The 14,227-nt window shown below is 39.6% G+C and overlaps 1 protein-coding gene across 14 annotated transcripts in view; it reads right to left on the reverse strand.

Annotated features, from left to right (window-relative positions):
* LOC134378191 (ral guanine nucleotide dissociation stimulator-like) overlaps positions 1-14,227 on the reverse strand; it is a 40,990-nt gene that overhangs the window by 15,015 nt on the left and 11,748 nt on the right. For 8 of the 14 annotated variants that reach the window (XM_063097158.1, XM_063097155.1, XM_063097168.1 and 5 more), the window contains exons 2-4: positions 5,481-5,845; positions 4,235-4,366; positions 1,934-1,975 (exon numbers count right to left, since the gene is read on the reverse strand). The exons of 1 other annotated variant lie outside the window; for it this stretch is intronic. The gene's annotated coding sequence lies outside the window, so the exon portion shown is untranslated. Of the gene's footprint in view, positions 1-1,933; positions 1,976-4,234; positions 4,367-5,480; positions 5,846-10,093; positions 10,128-14,227 lie in introns of those variants that run through there. 5 more of the 14 variants (XM_063097159.1, XM_063097160.1, XM_063097161.1 and 2 more) reach the window with 5 other exon arrangements.

A 14,227-nucleotide genomic window follows, 5' to 3' on the forward strand; every position in this document is an offset into this window, starting at 1 on the left:
GAAACCCAACAATCTCCAAAGATTTGATGTGTCAGGGATAAGGAATATATAGAACTAACACCAGGGAGCACCTAGAGTTTTCCAAGTTCCCTGCTAGGTGCATTACACACAGCATCTTCTCTCATCTTCCATCATTCATTGATGGATTCATGCCTCCAGAGCTCACAACAGGCAAGGTCAAAACCACAACACAAAACCACCTATGAATTAAAGGTAATCATTAATGTGATGTGGACATTCTCTCCCTACAAACCTATTAACCTGGGAAACCACTTTATAAACAGAAGATTGCTTGCAAATGATGTGATTAGCACCTTAGAGTTGTACTCTGGAGAGATCCAGAATTTTTTTTTTTTTTTTCTTTTTTTTTTTTTTTACATATGACCAGTAAGGGGATCTTAACCCTTGGCTTGGTGTTGTCAGCACCACGCTCAGCCGGTGAGCGAACCAGCCATCCCTATATAGGATGCAAACCCATGGCCTTGGTGTTATCAGTACCGCAATCTCCCGAGTGAGCCACGGGCCGGCCCTGAGACCCAGAATATTTCATTTGACGTCGGGGACAACCTCAGAGACCTGCTAGCTTCTTGTTCTCCTTTCCCCTTTTGGACCACTGTTTGGCTCTCCTACCCCCTTGACACAACAAAGCAACAAGCAGGATACTTGGTTGTGTATCTCCAGATTTTTCCAAACATTCATACAAAAAGAAACATTTCCACCTTTCCTTATTATAAAAATGGGAATACTAATTTATACCCTTATGCAATTTCATCTCCACCTAATGCATCATGTACACTCTCCAGGTACATACATGTAGGTCTTCTCACTTTTTTGCAGTCCTGTAAAACTCCAGTGTGCAGATGATAGCAAGAAAGGACTCTTTCATTCCTACGAGTTGTTCGTTACACTGCCCCTCCTGCTGAGGAGCCTCGTGCTTTCCTGCCCTAGGACCCTTTATGCTCTTGTTGCCTGGGTGAGGACTGTCCCAGGAGGAGCCAGCACTTCCTTCAGATCTCTTCCCCACCATCACTGCCTCAGGAAGCCCACCCTCTTTCACCCATAAAATTCCCCTCTTCCCATCCCATAATCCTTTGCCTTAAAAGCTGGCTTTCTTTTTCTTAACAATACTTACAGTTACCTGAAATGATAACATTTGATTATCTCCCTTAAGGGCCATCAATCAATGACTTCAGCTGGCACCAAATAGGTGATAGGTACATATTTGACCAATGAAGAAATGAATATATTTTTACAGCTCCCGCAAGTATTGCTGATCTCCTTGGATTGGGATTATTGGCGTAATATGTAGATAAACATTGCCATAGTTTTCTTCTAAAATGGTGAACAAATTTGTACTCTTCATCAACAATGCTTGAGAGTTCGTGTTTCCCCACATCCTACTGAGTATTATCCATTCAAAAATGTTCCCCAGTGAGAAAAAGACTAATCTCATAGCTGTTTTATTTCATATTCCTTTTGTTACACAAAATGCAAAATGTCACATCTTTACTGGACATTTGTATTTCTTTTTCATTTGATTGTCTGTGTCTATGCTATCATATTCTAAGTTTCTTAACCTCTATTACCCTGCACTAATAGTGTAACACTTAACCTAAAACATAGCGTTAGACAAAATAATTTGAAAGTATATAAGAATATGAATAGCTTACTATGTGCTAAGCACTGTTCTAAGAACATTCCATATATGATCTCATTTAATCCTCTCCCAAATCCCATATCTTAAGTCTGTCAGAGCACTATAACACAATATCATAGACTGGGTAACTTAAATAGTAAATGTTAATTTTTCACAGTTCTGGAGGGTGGGGTGTCCAAGATCTGTGAGGGCTCACTTTTTCTATCTCTTTCTGTTCCTTATAACAGAATACCTGAAACTAGGTAATTTATAAAGAACAAAGTTTATTTGGCTTACGATTCTGGGATGGCTGCATCTGACGCAGGCCTCAGGCTGCTTCTACTCTTGGCGGAAAGCGGCAGGCAGCCGGCGGGTACAAGCAGACAACATGGTAATAGGAAGCAAGAGAGGACATGCCAGAGTCTTTTAAACAACCAGCTCTCATGGGAAGTAACAAAGCAACAACTTGCTCACTACCCACCTCGAGGCTTTAATCTATTCATGATGGATCTCTCCCCATAACCCAAACCACTCCCAACATTGCCAAGTTGGGGATCAGATTTTGATATGAGCTTTGAGGGCCAACACATCCAAACTCTATCAACTGTATTGCAATTTTATGTGTTTGTCTTCCCCACCCAGATGCAGGGACCTAGCACAGATATCTGAGCTGAGACTTCTGCTGGAGTGGCCCCTAACAGGTGCTTAAAAGCATATCTTTTCGCAAATGAATGAATGGCATCATCAGCAAATGATCCAATACTAGTGCTTTTTTTTCTTGCAGTTGGCCAGTAGGAAGGCCTGAACCCTTGACCTTGGTGTTACCAGCACCGTGCTCTCCCAAGTGAGCTAACTGACCAACCCAGTACCAGCGCTTTGTGTGTTTCCTTGCACATTTGCTAGCCTGCCGTCCCCGTAGCCCACCCCTGCACCCCACCCTTCAGCCCCCCCACTGTCTGTCTTCAAGTCCTGCTAGTTCAGTCACGGGCATCCCTTGTGACATGAGACTAGCAGCCTGGCTGTGAGCCCCCTCCCTCCAACCCCCCTCATAGACTACTGGATTTTCTCATCCCCACCCACCATGCATCTGTGACTGTCTTCTAAAATAAATCCAGGCCATTCTGTCTAGTTCTGGGAGCTCTCGCTCAGGTTGGAGGAGGACAAGGTCCACAGAATCTGTGGATCGACTGGGACTGACAGGATCAATGGTGTGGCCATTAGGCTGTGGGTGGTGATGGGAGACATTAGGCAGGTGTCCTTACACCTGTCACACACAGCTGTGTTACTGGCGTGTGTGTCCTGGTGCCCAGCTGGATCCAACCATAAGTGGCTGAAGAGTCCACTCCGTATTGCCCCTTTCTGCTCTGCCTGTGCCAACACACACGTCTTCTCCCACGCCCACCTACATGTCCCATTCCATACTCAGCGTACACTCATGAACATGAAAAGCAGATGACATAGCCTCTGCCTGTCATAAGTCATGTCACAGGAAGGACCCAGTGTGCCCTGCAAGGGCCTCTCCACTGCATCCAGTCTGCTACAGACAGACTCCTGGAGCTGTCTTGCGGGGGAGGGTGAAGAATCAGTGTAGAGCAGGGATAGGATGTGGGGCTTTTTAGTCAACGAGACACAGCATTTTCTTTGGATGATACAGAATTTCCTGACTCAGCAGAGAGATGCACACTAGAGGTGAAGATAGAACAGTGAGAGGATTTCAGTCTCTGACTTTAGCAGGAAGAAGATCACTATATCTCTGGAAGGCTGGCTCTTCCTGGGCTAATCTCTCTCTGACCTTCTACTCCCTCTAGAGCTCAGATGACTTCTTTGGAAAACATGCATTGGAGTGTGATGGGGAGAGATGGATATGTAAGAAAGTTACACTGCATCATGTAACCACAATGCTGAACTCTGTGAAGCGTAACATAACTGGCAGAGAGTACAAAGCTGCCTTGCCCCTGTGCTGGGACGTGGCCTCTTCTAAGCTGTTGCCAAATATGGCCAAGGGAGTTAAAGGTTGGTTACATCTTGGTACATTTTTTTTTTAAAGCTGTAAAAATAGCTCACTGTATAGCTCACTGGGCTCCCTGACTCTGGATTTTGTGGGCGGGGCTCCGATCACAATCAATCAGCTCTTTTCTCCCAATTACTAACATTATCTTCTAGAATAAAACACTTGCTTTGATTTGTCAGAATGTTAAGTACTTTTACTTGTTCTTATTGAAATCTTTCAAATACAGGTGTTTACATCAGAGGAGGGCTACTCCTGGCATGTGTGAGCCCCAGCAAATATTATTTGTGGGGTTTCTGTCTATGTAAACAATTTCATGAAAAAAATGTCAGAATTCAGACAGGTGAGAACCACTACACGGCTGCATGGGAACTCAAGCTCAAGGCTCAGGGGCCAATCCCTGAATTTACCCTTTGCCCTGTGCCCCACTTGAGTGAGCGACACTCCAAATCAGGTGTCAGCACCATCTGGTGGCCCAATGTTGCAGGATTCCACAAAAGAAACTACCCCAGCCAATGGAAGTTATCTGTTCTCCTGTGGCCCTCAGGAACCAGGGCACAGCCACGGGGGCCGAGCCAAGATGATCTCACAGACACAAGTGCTGCAGCTTCTGGGGGCATCTGGTCCACCTCTTGACAGGGAGGGTGACTGAAGGTTGGAAAGCACCTTGGTCCATGTCCGTGGCGCCCTGCTGCAATGGCTCTGCCAGTGCTGGCTGGTTCCTGCAAACAGGAGGAGATCTTAGAAAACTTTGACAACAATACTCTAAGAGCACTTGCCTGGGTCTAGGGGCTCTACTGCATCTGAGTCTTTCCCTTCCACTTTAAAACTGTATTTCTGATTGTAAAAATCAATGCCTGTGTATGAGAAAATATTTTTAAATTACAAAAAATTCCCTGGAATCTCACCACTAAAATATTAGCAATTCATTTACTCATTCAGCTGTTAATTAAGTGGCTCCTTTATACCAGGCACTGTGCTGGGCACTGTGAATAGAACTACATATGAGACACATACAGTCCTTTACCTCCATGAAGTTTGCACTCTAGCAGGTTGGTACTATTTTTAATTATTAATTTAAAAATGTTTAAATTATAAAAATTCACTTACATGATTTGAATTTAAGAGGTACAAAAAGAGTATACAATTTAAAAAACTCCTAGTTCCTACCCATTTTCTTCCTCTGGAGGCAACCAAATTTATATAGATGATAAAATACATAAAAGCATGCATACTCTTTTTCTCCCCTTTTATTTAAAGCAAATAGCATACAAAACACAAACCATTTAATACATATGTATCTAAGCTTTTCAACTAAAATATATCTTGGAGTTTATTCCATGAGTTCATGAAGAGTTTCCTTTCTTATAGTTACATAATGTTTAGTCAAATATCATATTTAACAAGTTCCCCCTGGTGGAAGTTTTAATTTATTTTCAAACTTTTTCACAATATGCTGCATTAGTACGCTTGCATGTATATTATCTTGTAAATGTGACTATATCATAAAATACCCTTAGCAATGGAATTGCTGCATCAAAGGGTACGTGAATTCATAGTTTTTTATTTTTTTTATTTTTTATTTTTGGCTTCTGGCTGGTACGGGGATCTGAACCCTTGACCTGGGTGTTACAAGGCCACTCTCTAACCAGCTGGGCTACCAGGCAGATACCAAACTTGTAATTCTGATAGGTTGCCAAATTGTTTTCAATGAATTCTGTACCAAATAACACTGCAGCTAGCAACGTTTGAGAACCCTGAAGGTTAGTGACACCTTGATAGATTCCCTTCCAGGCTTATTTTGCTTTAACAATCTTGGAATCATGTGGCACATACTGTTTTATCTTTTTTCCTTTGCAAAACTATTTCATTCTCCAAATACAATAAAGCGACTGTCTCTTTCTATAGACCTTGAAACCTGCACTGAAGCTAAGGTTGTAAAATGCTGAGCTTGTTTTAACTTCCTTTTATATTCCATTTTCACATATTGAAAGCTAGTGAATCCAAATATTTAGCATCCAGGACTTTGCCAGCTCATCAGTCATATTTCTGCTCAAAGCCTCCAGGCCAGGCCGCAGCACGGGTCACTCCTCTGTGCACTGACTGAGGGAAGTAGCAGACGTGAGCAGCAGGGCACTCTCGGTGGTGAGGGAGCCTCTAGGGTTCAGGAGACATTGTTTCCTGTCATTAGAGTGAGTGCTCTAGGATGGAAAACAGGAGAGAAGGGACATGCTGTTTCAAATCCAGTGGTTAGCACCTTTCACCTAACTTTCCCCAGATCTAGGCAGGCACACACTCACACAACCTAGGAAAATGACGTTGCCTTCATTTATATCTTATTTTTAAATCCAAAAACGTTCAGAAATATTGCTTGCCCATAAATACTTCCCTGAATTCTTTAAATTACGTACTTTTAAAAAAAGACTTTATTTTTAAGAGCAATTTTAAGTTTGCGGCAACATTGAGCAGAAGGATTTGCCTCCCACGGATTTGTCACCCATTTTCCCCTGGGTGATAGAGCCGCCAAAGATTACTCAAAGCCCATCTCTTCTGAGCAGTGAGAAGCCCCAAAAAGGGGTTAATCTCCCAGAACCCTCAAGAGAGAGGCATTCCTTCCATTTGGGAAATTAACCATGAATTGGGGTTCTCTTCCCACATTTATTCCCCAGACCAGGAAGTTTCAGGAAGAGAACATAGGTGGGGTTTTTGCTAAGTATAGTTTAACAAGTTTAACAATAGAAGCTGGTAACACTCAGTAAGACAAGCAAGGTGACATTCCATAATGCAATTTGCAAGAAGAGAAGTTGATCCACCAACAAAAGCTTGATTTTAACAAACATTCTCTTCTTACAGTAATTTCCCAGTATCTTTACATATCAATCAGTAACCTGTTTTTGAGCCAGCAACTTTGTTGTGTTACAATTCATTATCTTACAACAGAGACTATAGCCTGGGGAAAATTTCCTGTCTTTTGCAAGGTTAACATTTGAAACTGCAAGGCTTTGGAAAACTAGGCCCTGTGAAATACATTTGCTTTATGTATACTCCAAATCTCCCCGGTCTTATTTATTTAATGGGAAAAGCAAAAGCTATAGATCAGGTTTTCACAGTTAAGACAAAAGCATTTAAAGCAAAGTTAGTATCCTTTTGCATGGCAAGTCTTTTTAATTTACTTCAGGTGAGGACTGATGATGTCATCATCTCTCAGCTGTTGCATAGGCATCATTCCAGGTGCCGTGAATTAGGTGTAATTACCAATAGTTGAAATGCCAGAATGGGATTCTGCTCTTTATAGTAGTTGATTCTGAGTCCAGAGAGTTTGTTAATGTTCACCTGTCCAGGACATTACTGCTTCCAAAGCATCTATTCTTTTGTATAATTTTTGATCAATTACAAGTCTTTTGTTCAGGAACAGGATTTCTCATCCAAGTTACAAACACCCTCTTTAAGGCCAGGAAAATTTAGAGACCTACTTTTGTAGAGAAGATGTTATTTCCCCCTTAATAATCAAGGCATTCCTCATAAAAGCACTGATGATCAATATCTTGATTGAAAAGGTCTTTTCTTTGTATAAATCCCACAGTGCTGGGAAGGCTCATCCACAGGTGGTGTTCTGCCCCACATGGGGGGGGGGGGCGGAGATGAACAGCAGGATGAAACAGCAGTTAGGCCAAATTAAGGCAACACGAAAGAGGGGTCAGCAGCTTAGAAGAGAAATGCTATCTTATAGCCAAAGTTTTAAATTATATCCTGTCAGAGTTAATTTTCATTGAACTTATAAAAATAGCCACATTGCCATAATAATGATAAGGATACTTAAAGTTATTAAATTTGGAGTGGATCAAATAGGGAGAAAACAAAGGCTTTTACTTCTGTTTTAAATGATATTTTACCAAACTTGTCAGTTATAGATAGCTTAAGAGAGAGTTTTCTTTTAGATTTGGAAAACAAAACAGTAAGAGAACCAGCAGTGTTTCAAAATAAGGAAATTGTAAAAACCCATAATTCTTTTTAATTAGTTCACTAATTAACTTTTGTCGTGTTGACCTTTGTGAACAATTTCACAAACCCATCAGTTTCTTTATTAGAATTTTGGAAATTAATTTAAAGGTATGAACTCAAGGTTTGTTAGGAAGCTGTACCTAATTTAACGTTTAAGATTATAATTGAACCAAGATTATGACCAGTAGCATTTATATCAAGACCCAGATTTTAGGAACCTTACAAGATTTTAGAACACATATCCATAACACCGTCAGTAATGACAATGCTTTCCCATATAGTCTAATTTATTAAATAAGCCAATGAGTTCTGATATATTTTTTATATATCCTTTGAGAAGCCCCAGAGCCCTTGGAACTCCTCAAAGTCAGTTTAAACCAAAAGGTTGGGCTTTCAGAATTTAGTTTTGTTAAGTTTTGTCAAATAACAAAAGGCTTAAAACATTTAATTGAATAAGATCATGAATTACTGCAAAAAATAAAACTAAAGTGACAAAGAGTTTCAAAGGCAGAGAGCACAAGAAATTATCATGCACAACTTAAGAGACCTCTGGAAAAGACAAATGTAATCTTGTTTGATTAGTAAACCCAGGCAGCGGATGTGTGCTGATAAGAACATTTTTATGCACTCAGGTTAGTAAGTAGACATCCATTTATCAGAGCAAATTATACAAAGCCCAGTTTGAATTTTAGCTGTTTTTACCAAATACATATTTATGGTTTCCCAGCCAAAAACTTGGTGTATTAGATCTATACCCTTATCAGTTAATGTTAACTAGAGCCTATGAGATATTGGGCATAAGTCTCCTTTCACTAGCCATTTTGGGTCCCAGGTTTCCACATGGCATTTAGAGCCAAGTGGAATCCAGAGAGGCAGAGGGCAGTATTCACAAAGATAATGTCTTAAAGATATTGTTTCTCCCAGCATGGCCAGGAGGCAGAGCTGAGATAACAAAGAGACATACTGACCTAGAGCCAAATTTAGGTAAAAGGTTTAAATCAAATTTTGAAAATATATTTATTAAAACTTTAGAAAATTTAAGTCATGTGAACTTAAAAAGTATACTTAGTTACTTAATGAGCATGCATTAATTATAAGCCAATTTGGTACCACGGAGAAAACACAATTACACATATAGACATGAACATATAAATACAGCTTACACATGCATATATGCAGACATAAACAACAAGAACAAACAAGGATGTTATAGGTTTTGTTCAAGATGTTTAAAAAAAGCTCACTAGTAAAAAGGACAGTCAGGTTTAGTTTTTTTTTTTTTTTTAAAGACTTATTGGTGAGGCCTCACCATGTTTTAAAGAAAGCAAGGTAACGAATTTACATTGTAAAGCAAAGTATGCAAGCCTTTTCAAGAAGAGGCAGAGAAAGTTTTCTTTAAAAAAAAAAATGGCATAGAACTTTACCAGAGGATTTTGTGAAGAAATACATAGATGAGCCTAGAAGAAAATTTAGAAGTCTGTTTAAGATAAACAGCTGGATGCCAGAAAATTTGAGACCATTTAGTTAAACAGGTAGATTTTAGTTTAGTTTTTGCTTCTCAAATGAGTTACTGAGCTTAAGGGCTGAGCTATTGAAAGCTATTTGACTGCTGAAGTTTTTTTAATTTGCCCCGGGCCAATTTGGAGCTATTATTTTCATTACTGGTGGGCTCATGTAGGTCGGAGTGGAGGTGGTTGTTGGCACCATCATCACTGGTGGTCTGATGTGTACCATCCCCAGTGATATGGATTGAGGTGTGATGGCCAGACATTGAGATTTTGGGATCAGACTCAACTCCTTGTCTGGTTTGGGGTTCCACATAAGGTTCAACAGCCTTAGCAGGAATCCATAGTAGGCCTGTGGGTCAAAGAACAGACGCAGACCCACCCTCTGCCCCATGTTAACAATCTGACAGGTCTCAACCACTGCGGTCCCGTTGGCAGGTGGTAGAATAAAACCAAGGGTCTAGGTCTCTTTTTAGGAAGTATAAAGTGTTGTTCTGTGGCCGTTAATTTTGGGGAATTACAGTTTAAAAATTGTAGTGTAAACAGAGCTTTAAGGACCTGTTCATGATGGGCCAGTCATATCTACATTACCCCTCTTTTGTTTATGTATTTGAGATTTAGGAAGGCCATTAGTTCCTTCAACAATTGTCTGGCCAGTGGGGTTAAATGGCATTCCTGTGACATGTTTAATGTTCCAGTTATCACAGAATACTTGAAAGACTTTGGAGGTGTAAGCTGGTCTATTATCTGCCTTAATTTGATTTGGAATCCTCATGGTGGCAAAGGCAGAAAGACAATGTTTTTTTAAAACATGTTTAGCAGTTTCTCCTGTTTGGGCAGTGGCATGAATAAGACCAGAGTAAGTATCAACAGTAACATGTAAATATCTAAGACATCTGAAAGAGGAATAACGAGTGACTTCCATTTGCCAAATTTCATTACCTTTTATTTCTCGAGGATTAACTCCTCCAGGGAAATTAGATTTAGAAACCTCTGACAATCAGGACAAGCACGAACAATATCTTGAGCTTGCCTGTAAGAGATCTGATGCATGTTAGACAAAGCTCGTGCACCCTGATGAAAAAACTGATGAGAATAAACAGCTTTCCATAAAACATTATTATACATAACAAAGTGATTAGCCATATCATTTGCAATTGATAAAGGGCCAGAAAGAGCAGGATTAATAATATCAGGATCATACCCAGCAAGTACTTGACAACAGTGTTTTCCCCTAGTGAGTAAATGAATACACTGCTCTAATTTAGTATGTAGTTTCTTTTTTTGTTGATGGGGTAAGAAAATCCATTCAATGATTCCTATGTGAGGAAGAAATTGGCAAAGCAAACCTGTGGGACAATGTGGGGTGTTTAGAATAATGAAATGAATGACTTGACATTTAACAATATGTGTTAATTGTGTGGAATGTAAAAAGGATTCAATCTGTTTTAATTCTAATTTTGCTTCTTCAGATAATAATGAGGGGAGGACAGATCAGGGTCTCCATTCAAGGTATTAAACAAATGTTGTAATTGATAAGTGGGAATGCCCATAGAAGGGCAGAGCCAGTTAATGTGGCCAAGTAATTTTTGTAAGTCAGTTAGAGTAAAAGGCTCCTGAATATGGAAAGGTATACTTTGTGGCCGCATATTTCTGAGTGATTAAAAAAACAAGGTATTTCCAAGGCTCCTTTTTTTGAATTTTATCTGGAGCTATTTGTAAACCAGCATTATTAACTCTTTTGATTAAATGTAAATAAACTTGTGATAGTAGTTCTGGATTGTCATGAGCATTGCCAATTTGTCTAGTTATAGCATCTTGAAGATGATTAATAAAATCTATACAAGGCTCAGTGGGTCCCTGTCTAACAGTAGCAAAAGATTTAGTGAGAGTATTCCAGGGACTATGTGATGGCTCTAAATGTCCCATTTGTAACTGTTGTTTAACAAGTAAAGCAGCTTGATTTAATTTCTCCCCTTTAAGAGGCCACTGTTCCACCCAAACTGGAGGACCAGGGCTCCATTATATTTTGAATGGTGGGACTGTGGTCGTGGCCATCATGATGGATTTTGAAGATGTCCCAATATAAACATCCCATTGAGCAAGGAAGTCTCAGCCCCATAGAGTTCGAGGGAGATCTGGAACTTAACGCATAATGGAGGCAGTTTGTCCCTCGGGGGCCAGTACACAACAAAGGATTTTTACTTTGATAAGGGATTTTGAACCCGCCTAATCCAGTAAGTGTAACTGGTGAAGAAGTCACTTTCCATAATGGAGTCCAATCCTTTTTAGCACTTACGGTAACATCAGCTCCCGAATCTGTGGAACCTACTAAAAAGTATATGTACTTCACAGGGCCTGGTTTTCCAAAGCCTTGCAGTTTCAAATACTGACCTTGTGGAGGACTGGAAATTTCCCTCAGGCTGTAAGTCTCTGTTACAAGATAAGGATTGTCGCACAGCAGGTTGCTGGCTCAAAGACAGACTAGTTACTGATTGTTACGTGAAGATACTGAGAAAGCGCTGTTAAGAAGGAATGTTTGCTAAGATCAAACTGTTGTTTATAGGACCACTTAATTGCCTTACTAGAATGTCATCTGGCTTGTTTCACTGAAAGTTACCAGCCTATACTGTTAAACTATAACCCCACCTATGTCTCTTCCTGTAACTTCCTGGTCTGGAAAATAAATGCAGGAAGAGAACCCCAATTCAGCGTTAATTTCCCAAGGAAGGAATGCCTCTCTCTTGAGGGTTCCAGGAGAGTAACCACTTCAGGGCCTCTCACTGCTCAGAAGAGATGGGCTTTGAGTAATCCTTTGCATCTCCGTCACCGAGGGGAAGTGGGGTGACAAATCCATGGAGGGCAAAGCAACACAAAGCAACATGAATCTGTAATTAATTTTTGTTCAACAGATAATGTCAACAGTGGCTGAGTCTTATCTAATCTTTGTATCCAAAACGCATCAGGGAAAGCAAGAGGTTGAAGTTTAGATTTTGTTTCAGGAATTTTGTCCTGAGCCTTTATGGCTGCTCTAGTTGTCTGATCAAGTAACATGTCCATCCATGCTAATTTGAACCTCATTTCATAAATTTTCGAGTGACATAGCACATAAGGCTTCCCGTTATTCTTGTAGCCATATAGCATATTGAGCAAGAGTTAAAGCACTTTTCCCAAGTGTTTTCCAATCCCAAGGGGTCATATTATACCCATTAGCAATTCATTCTAAACATTCCTTAGTAAAAGTACTATGTAAGCCATTTTCTGTGATGCTCTTTTTGAATCTTTCAAACAAGGAGACTGGGAGGTTTTCATGTCTCAACTGAGTCCCAGGTTCTTTTTTTTTTTTTTTTTTTTTGTCTTTTTTGTGACCGGCACTCAGCCAGTGAGTGCACCGGCCATTCCTATATAGGATCCGAACCCATGGTGGGAGCGTCGCCATGCTCCCAGCGCCATGCTCCCAGGGCCGCGCTCTCCCGAGTGCGCCACAGGCTCGGCCCGAGTCCCAGGTTCTTACAACAGAAAAGACATGATGAGCATCAACTCCCATGTTATGTCCCTCTTTAAGACAGGACTCCACCAAGGGAACAAATGAATTGTTTGCCTAAAAGGTGGAGGTGGGGGGAGAGAAGGAGGAGGCGGCAGTGAGGATTGTTTTTCATCCTCTTTAATGGCATAAACACATTTTTGCCTTTTGTTAAGGTTCTGAATAATTTTTAAAGCAATTCGACAAAATTTCCAAACCATTATAATCAATAATAATTTAGTTAGATGACAGTTACTTTATAACCTACTGCCTTTAGGAGACATAGAAGGACTGAACTATGCTGAACTTCCCTCTTAGACAGTAAACTACACATAATCGCAAGGATAGATAGAAAATTGAGAGAGTAAGAAAGCAAACGAGCTAAAAATAATGTCTGACATAAGAAACACTCAAATATTAGTATTATTACTGTCTCTTGGACTCCAACTTCTTCCCCTCTAGGGCAAACTACACAGATGAAACTACCACCACTGTTACTGCGAATTGTAAGCATCAATTGTATATAATTTTTAAATATTTCTACAACAGTATGTCTTCAACAGGAGCTCTCTTGGGTGACCACTTTGGCACCTCATGCTCATTTCCACCCTGTACTGTATTAATACATTGATAAGATGTCGTTTTTCTCCAACTTGACCTATAGATTCAATAGAACTACCTTGACAAGCTGATTCTGAAACTTATAAGGAAATACAAGGGATCTAAAACAGCCAAAACAATTTTGAAAAAGAACAACTCTTGTACAACCTACACAATTGGCATAAGGATAGACATATATGAGGGTACTTCAAAAAGTTCATGAAAAAATAGAATTGAAAGATAAAATGAATCCTTCCATGCACCTTTTGAATACCTTTATATCTGTCTATCCTTATGTCAATTGTGTAGGTTGTGCAAATCCTTCCATGAACTTTCTGAAGCACCCCCATAGGTCAATGGAACAGAATAGAGTCCAGAATAAACCCATACATATAGGATAAACTGATTTTCAACACAGGTATCAAGGTAACTTAATGAGGAAAGGACAGCCTTTTCAATCAATGATACTAGAACAGTCAGATATCCTTATGTTTTTTTAAAAAAAAAACTAAAAAACCAACAAAAAACCCAACCTTGACCTTTAACTCAAACCATACACAAAACTACCTCAAAGTGGATCACAGATCTAAAGGTGAAACCTAAAATGTAAAACTACTAGAATACAGGAGAAAAATCTTTGTGACCTTGGGGTAGGCAACAATTTCTTACAGGTATGTGAGGTAAGGCATATGTTAATTTGCTCGATTTAGCCATTCCAAAATATATAGTATTTCAAAACATCATGTTGTACACCGTCAATACATACAATTTTTATGTCTATTAAAAACACAAATAAATTTTTAAATTTTTAAAATAAAAATATGTCATACTTTTAAAAAATTGATAAATGGAACTTATCAAATTTAATCAAAATATAAAACAAATGACAATTCAAAGTGAAAAGGCAGGCCACAGATTAGAAGAAAATATTTACAAAACATATATCTGATAAA

The sequence above is a fragment of the Cynocephalus volans genome, chromosome 5 (assembly GCF_027409185.1).
Source record: "Cynocephalus volans isolate mCynVol1 chromosome 5, mCynVol1.pri, whole genome shotgun sequence".
Taxonomy (NCBI): Eukaryota; Metazoa; Chordata; class Mammalia; order Dermoptera; family Cynocephalidae; genus Cynocephalus; species Cynocephalus volans.